Source organism: Centruroides vittatus, unplaced genomic scaffold, assembly GCF_030686945.1.
Source record: "Centruroides vittatus isolate TY-2023 unplaced genomic scaffold, ASM3068694v2 contig_1764, whole genome shotgun sequence".
Lineage (NCBI taxonomy): Eukaryota > Metazoa > Arthropoda > Arachnida > Scorpiones > Buthidae > Centruroides > Centruroides vittatus.
Window position 1 is genome coordinate 10,420 of NW_027121076.1, and position 7,172 is coordinate 17,591.

Consider the following 7,172-nt stretch of genomic DNA (forward strand, 5'->3'; position numbering starts at 1 on the left):
TAGTATAAAATCAAGCAACTGTGACCGCAACTTTCGAAAATTAATTGTAAAATAATAAATAAATGTTTAATATTTTTCGAAAAGTAAATTTATAATTCTTTTGCATAAAAAGATTAAAACATAAACTCTTATTTAAAATATTTAGCTTTATTTCACAGAAAAACAAAACGTTAAATTCATTTCTGTAACATAATTATTCAAAATGACAATAAACCAAATTAATTTACTTTAAATAATACATTCGCTCGGATATAAATAACTGAAAAGTAATTTTAAAGTTTTAAACACCTAAAACAAAAGAATTTCGATTTTAACGACGTAGCACACAGAACATTTCGCTATTGTAAAAAATAAATTGATTAAATTTACATTGTAAAAGTGCAGTTGTAAGTTTTTTAAAAAAATATTGTGTTGCCTTTTGTAATTTTTGGTCTTTTCAGATATTTGTTTGTAGGCTAAGGTCTGTCCTACGAATGTATTGTTGAGAATCGCAAAATTGAAATGCATATATGAGAAAAACAATGACAATAAGAGACAGTAATGGTTTTAAAGTTTTTCTTTTACTAAACAGAACTTTTAATTGTATCTTCGTCCATGGATACTTTATCAGTGATATACAATGTGAGAAAGAGAGTCACTTTACACCCCCTGCTACGTAGTATAGAATGTACCCGAGGAATGCGAATTGAGCACATCATATAACGAGCATAATTCTGTAGCAATTCCAGGTAGGTCAATAAAGTCTTTCGGCAATCGATTCCTTGATAAATTCTAACCCAAAATGATGTGTACCAGTACCATGCATGACACCCTTCTTATTTACAGTTTCGGAGTTGTACGCAATATGCCGCCATTAAGATGACAGCCACGAGTGTGACACACGTCAAATTATTTCTTCTTGTCTAATGTGTTCTTGACATGAGCGAATTAACTTTGAGTACATTCTATATTCTGTAGCAGGAGTGTTAAGTGACTTTCTTGGAGAGTATAAAGCAACTGAGTTCTAACACTTTCAATGCGCAAATATTATATTAATAAAATGGTTTTAAAAATATGATATTTTATTAACTCTAGGGTCAGGGTAAAATATTTTTCTAAAAAAACTATTTTTTAACGCGGGATTCTCAAATAAATAATTTTGTGTTATTATTCATAATTCCTATCGAAATTAGAACGAAATTTCTTTACGCGATGAAGAATTCTAGAAGATAAATCTATTTTGATATAGTTAAATGATCCATTGTTTTTATACTTTCCTGTTATATATAACAGAAAGAAAATTTGGCGATCGATCAAAAAATACCTCTCCAAGACTTTCACATGTTTGAACTCGGAACCATAAAACGTCAGAAATGCAAGGCAATTTGGGGGTTTTTTCTGTATGTATGGATGTTAGTGTAAATGTAAGGATTTTGTTCACTTAATTTGAAGCTCAATAACTCCTGTGCTCTTGTCGGACATTTCTGAAATAAATATTTTTTCTCAAATGTATGTAAATACTATACCGAATTTACAGGGATTTAAAGGACAACTTCTATGCAAAATTTATTTATAGGTGAACATTTGTAAGCAATTTTTTTCTACATGCATTCACATACATTAGAATTAATATTCCATTTTGTAAAGCAACATACTCTACAATATATTGGCAATCATCAATATATTGTAATTGTGAGTTATTGCTTAGCCGAATATTTGAAGGAGACAGAAACAACTTTAAATGTAACCTAATCTATTAATAGAATTTTGTTCATAAATTAAATGTATTCTATTTTAAAATAATAATTTGGTATAAGTTAGGCATTTACACAACGATTTCCATTACAGTAATTCCTACTAACTTATAAAGAGCGATTATTATATTGTTTAAGCACTTATTCTCATTGATTTGTACAGTCAATAGGTAAATTGTGACGGATAAGCGATATAAATGTCATATAACACTAGAGAACAGTTTCAAGCAATTACAAAATGCGCAATGCTATTTCCAAAGTAATCACTTGTGAAATCAATAAAAAATCAATGCTCAGTATTTTAAATAATGCAGATATATTCTTTATCTTAACTGAGAGAGCGGGTACCATTACCATGCCGTACACATATCAGTAGGTTGAATGGCTAATAGTTGTGTTTATTGTATGCTTTGCTCAGTATTAAATCTCTTTGCACTTTTCGGCGATATATTTTATACACGTTGTAAGCACCAACAGCGAGAAACAGAGAAATACTTGTCGATTTTTGGAAATTTTTGCATTTAATAATCATTATACAATTGACTGCGTTTAACAATGCATAGATTTTCAGGCGACGATTCCATTGTTCTGTAGCCCGCAGAAAGTCTAGCAGGAGCGGTTAAACAATCCTTTTCTTTTGAACATGGTTTATCTCGCCAACTTAGGTATACTTTTGATGCTTCTTACTGGCACAAAATGTAAATTATCTCTCGATTTAAGCATATCGGGGTATGTCGGACAGGAAGAAAATATTCAAAAGTGGCTTCTAGGAACGAATTTTCTGTCCGGATGGTCGAATATTTAAATATTACTCGGTATGATGGCTTTTTCGTTTTATATATTTAAAGCAACAGAACAGGGATCGACACAGATGAGGGTTCTGGTCTGTTCTATTTGTATTCATTTCGTAATGATTTTGGAATTCGGGGTATTACGTGTTTTATATATTCAATTATCAAATTGCTTCGTCGTTTTCTCAGAAAAACAACCGACGGCTCTTTCCGGGTGGCTGTAAACTTCATCGGATAGCCTCTAGAAGATAAATCTATTTTGATATAGTTAAATGATCCATTGTTTTTATACTTTCCTGTTAGATCTGAACGAGAAAAAAATATTTTTTTTTATAAGATCTCAAAAAGAAGAAACGCCGTTCCGCTGTTATGCGGCAGGTGTCTGTGGTGTAGCGGTTATCACGTCCGCTTTACACGCGGAAGGTCCCGGGTTCGATCCCTGGCAGACACAATATTTTACGACAGCTTCAGTCTTTTGTTGGACGCAGGCCGTGATAGCAATTCGGTCGTGAACTTTTCTTTTATCAGTCTTGTTTAACAGGTAATGATTGACCTCGATTTGGAGCAGTTGCTGTTGCGGTAGCGAACGAAAGCGATGTTTCCCAAATATAAACTAGTGGCGCATTTCGACCGGGCATCTCACGTTAGACCGTAACTGTCAAATCCCGGTCGCACTGTTCAGGAACGAACAACTTCATCGACTTCACCTGGAAATGCGAAAACTTCCACGAAGCTAGAACTCTCAAGATCCTTTCTCCGAGGTGATGTTTATCGATTTATTTGAACACGTTTACAGATGTTTCGGTGAAACGCTGTTTATCATTTAGATACCTGCAAACTGCCACGCGTGACACGCGATCTTTTTTTGTTAGAAATTACGTTGCAGTTTTTTCCCTTAAAGTATCCTGCATATGCTGTAAAAGGTATCTCCACGCCGTGCTTTAGGAATTTTTGAATTGCTGGCGTACGAGTAACACAAAAAAAATCAGATTGATAAAATCGATCGGTGCATTTCTTTCGTTCCACCAACATCCTAACGCAGCTGGTACCAAGGGCCGCAAGCCGCACTCACATTTAATGTTATTAAACGATGGTTTATATTTCTCGTTCCAACAACGATATTGGGATGGGCCTAATATACAGTGGTGCCTTATATATCGTACTTAATCCGTTCGAAGTGCACGTCCGTTAAGTGAAACGTCCGTTATACGAAACGCATTTTTCCATAGAAATACATGTTAAAACATCTAATTGGTTCCGCAGCTTAAAATAATTGTACTGTATTATAAAAAAATGAACGTGGGGTGCGTTCTTTTATTCTTGCGCGTAACTCTTCGCGAGCGACATCCGTTTAAGAATTCCTGCGGAACGCGTTCCTAAATTCCGGTGGGAGTGCGCGCCGTCGAACGGCAAAAACGACCGCTTGTAGCAGTAGTTTACGGTGGAAAGCAACATGGCGTCCTCCATGGCTCAGGTAGTTTCGTTTCCGGGTCCATTATGTCGAAAACGTCGAAAGAATTTTATAAACATTGAAGCAGGCGGAGAGAGCGGAAAAGATGTTCTCAATCTTCGCAAGCCAGAAAACGAATGCGAGTTGTTTTTCTGTGAAAACGACGAAGCAATTTGATAATTGAAACACACGTATCTCGAAAGATAAGATGAGAGAACGACTTTGCGAGTTAAATTTGAGAAAAATCGCCATTGCCGAAGAGAAAATGCGTCTGACATGTCGACTGGTTGTCGTGAGGTTAACCAGTTTCCATCACAACGGAAATGAGGATTTCATAAGAAAAGTTCCGCACTCACTGCTGCACTTGAAGTTATCGCAACGATTTAAGTGCTCTTAGAAAAGTTCCGTGGTCGAGAAGGACGAGTGCTTGTGGTGTAGTGGTTATCACATCCGCTTCACACGCGGAAGGTCCCAGGTTCGATACCTGGCAAGCACAGCTTTGAATTTTTTGTCAATCGAAATGCGCACCGCATAATGCAACTGTGCTTTTTAGTCACGTTTCTGTGCATCGCAGATCACGTGTTTCGAGTAGAACAAAGAAGAAATTGTTTCCAATGGGAAAATAAAGTATTAATAAAATATAGATCATGTTTAGTAATTTGTTCTATACATGGAACCATACATAATATTTTAAATTTGCATTATTGTCATAATGTTTTTCATGTAAATTGATAATGGCTCGTGTGTATGAGGACAAGTAAAAGGCTAGATACAAACTCGTGCAATGACCCTTCAAGATCACTGTCTTTACAAATAGAGGCACGGAAATCACGAAATTGACGGCAAAATCCAAAGTTTTTATCATTAAATTTAGTCGCTACGCAACAATAAAATTTTCTCGTTGTTGAGAGAGGATCTATTGTTGACTCGTGCGATTATTTATTGCGAGTGTTTTCTCGAGTTTTGCTTCGTTTGCAGCGATTATTTAAGTAAGTTTAGGCTACGCGTTTTGTAGATTTAAGTACTTTTTAACTTTGTGATAAGAAAATACCACATGCATGACCATACAACCAATTGAAGATACCTATGATGATCGGAGTGTGCAGCAGTAAGATGAGTTCAAATGCCCGTCTCGCCACTTCAGATAATCACGCTCGTCGTGGTGTTTCTGTAAGACAAATATATACCAAACTCGTTCATTTTAATGGTTAATAAATTAAGTTTATTGATGGGTTACTGCATTTAAAAATATTCAAATGGGGTTATCAATAAGTTACGTCTTCATTTTTCTTGAAATTTTAACTCATCCTCCCTTCTTGTCCCAGTTTTTTCAAGTTTCTTAATCCCCTTCCTTTCTTCTGTCAAAACTCGATTCTCCTTAAACCTTTATCACTTTGAGAATGATACATACCATATGTAGAAATAAAATGTACAAGACATTTTGAAATAAATATAATAAAATGCATAAACTGTATAAATTTTAATGAAATATACGGACGTACAACGAAGCTTAATGGCCGATGACGAAATATAATGCAATAAAATTACAGAACTTTGTATGAGACCAGAAAAAATAACGATTCCATTGAGATAAACACAGTCACTGAAAATTTCCTAAATATTTTAATTATTTAAATATTTTAATTAATCATTTAAATACAAATTGGTCCACTAATATCATTTAGACGTTCTATCCATTATCTATCTATCTATATATAGGCAAAATTATCATACTCATTCAAGCATACACACACACACACACAGAGGCATTCGTGGATATTTATGAAAATAGCATTATGAACATTTGAACTCTTATTAATTCACTCTAATATTATATATACGAACATATTAATAATTCTTATAAAAATATTATATGTTCGTTCTTAAATCATTGCTTTATCGAAGTTTGGAATTAATTCTTCTATATCCATTGAAAATGCAATTTTGAGCTCGTTAGATATTATTACTTGATTAATTGAGTCGTTCGTGAGCCATCGTAGAGCGAGTGTACCTTTTAATTTTGAAAATATTTTTTGAACTTGCCATCTGTACTGGCAATGGCCGGATGTCGAACAGATAAGGGGGCAGCTGATACTCCTCTGTTATGGGGCAGCGGCGTTCGCAGACTACAAAAGAGGGGGCCCGAGCTATAAAAAAGGGCATCTTACATTATACAAGGAGCTTCAAACTCTATGATTGAAAGTCGTTCCCATATCAGCTTTCCCATAAAATGGTGCTGGTTACAGGCGAGACTAACTCGGTTACGATAAAAGGGAATGGAGTTTTGGTGAACATCCGACGAAGTTGCATGGGTCAATGGACAAACATCGTTTATTAGTTTCTGTTATATTTGCAGAGAAGGCTAGAAGTCACGAATTTTCTGTCGTTTGGGGTTCTCTTGGGATTAGGAAAAGGGCAACCCGACACGTGCCCCAAGTGTCCTAATGTACGGGCGCCCGTGTCTAGGAGATCTGAATTCGAATCATGTTCGGTCATCATTCGATAATTATTTTGAATACGACCCAGGATCAGTTCAAGAAATGCCGTTCCTCCTTTTCCGGCAGGTGTCTGTAGTGTAGCGGTTATCATATCTGCTTTACACGCGGCAGGTCCCTGGTTGGATTCGTAGGGAACACCCGCGCGTTTTTTGTTTGTGCCCTACAAGAAAACTTCTTTGATTATTTTTTGTTTCCATCGTCGCTTTCTATTGCTCTTTAATGTGTTCGTTTTCTCATTAGAAAGTTATCTTGTGCTTTTCTCTCCGTGTGGTTTTCGCTCACGCCTAAACATAATACGAAAAAGAGCCATACCCCAAAAACAGGATCTCACAACACGTATCACTTGCACGAATCAGCGAATGTCGCGCTTCAGAGATACGACGAAAATGTGACAGGATATCAGAAAGCGAATGCACTTATTCTTTGTGCAGAACAGTTGTATTGCAGTCTGTATGAGACTTTTTAACATATCGGGTCGTGGAAAATCTCACCTGCAAGACTAAGCTTACTCTGCATAATACAGTTTATCGACGAACGACGACTGGAACAATTTATTGATCCATTTCGCCTGGTGTCTGTAGTGTAGCTTATACTAACTGTCAGTAATGCATTCTGCAAGAATTAAGCAGGGTGTTTTTCATCATTAGTACGCGTATATCTCGAGGCAAGACCACCGAAGACTCCATTTTCGAAAAATAAT

The 7,172-nt window shown here is 35.7% G+C and overlaps 2 non-coding genes across 2 annotated transcripts; both read left to right on the plus strand.

Moving 5' to 3' along the window:
- Positions 1-2,902: 2,902 nt before the first annotated feature.
- TRNAV-UAC (transfer RNA valine (anticodon UAC)) lies at positions 2,903-2,975 on the plus strand. The gene has a single exon. It is a non-coding gene; the product is annotated as a tRNA-Val (tRNA).
- Positions 2,976-4,397: 1,422 nt separating this feature from the next.
- TRNAV-CAC (transfer RNA valine (anticodon CAC)) lies at positions 4,398-4,470 on the plus strand. The gene has a single exon. It is a non-coding gene; the product is annotated as a tRNA-Val (tRNA).
- The last annotated feature ends 2,702 nt before the right edge of the window (positions 4,471-7,172 follow it).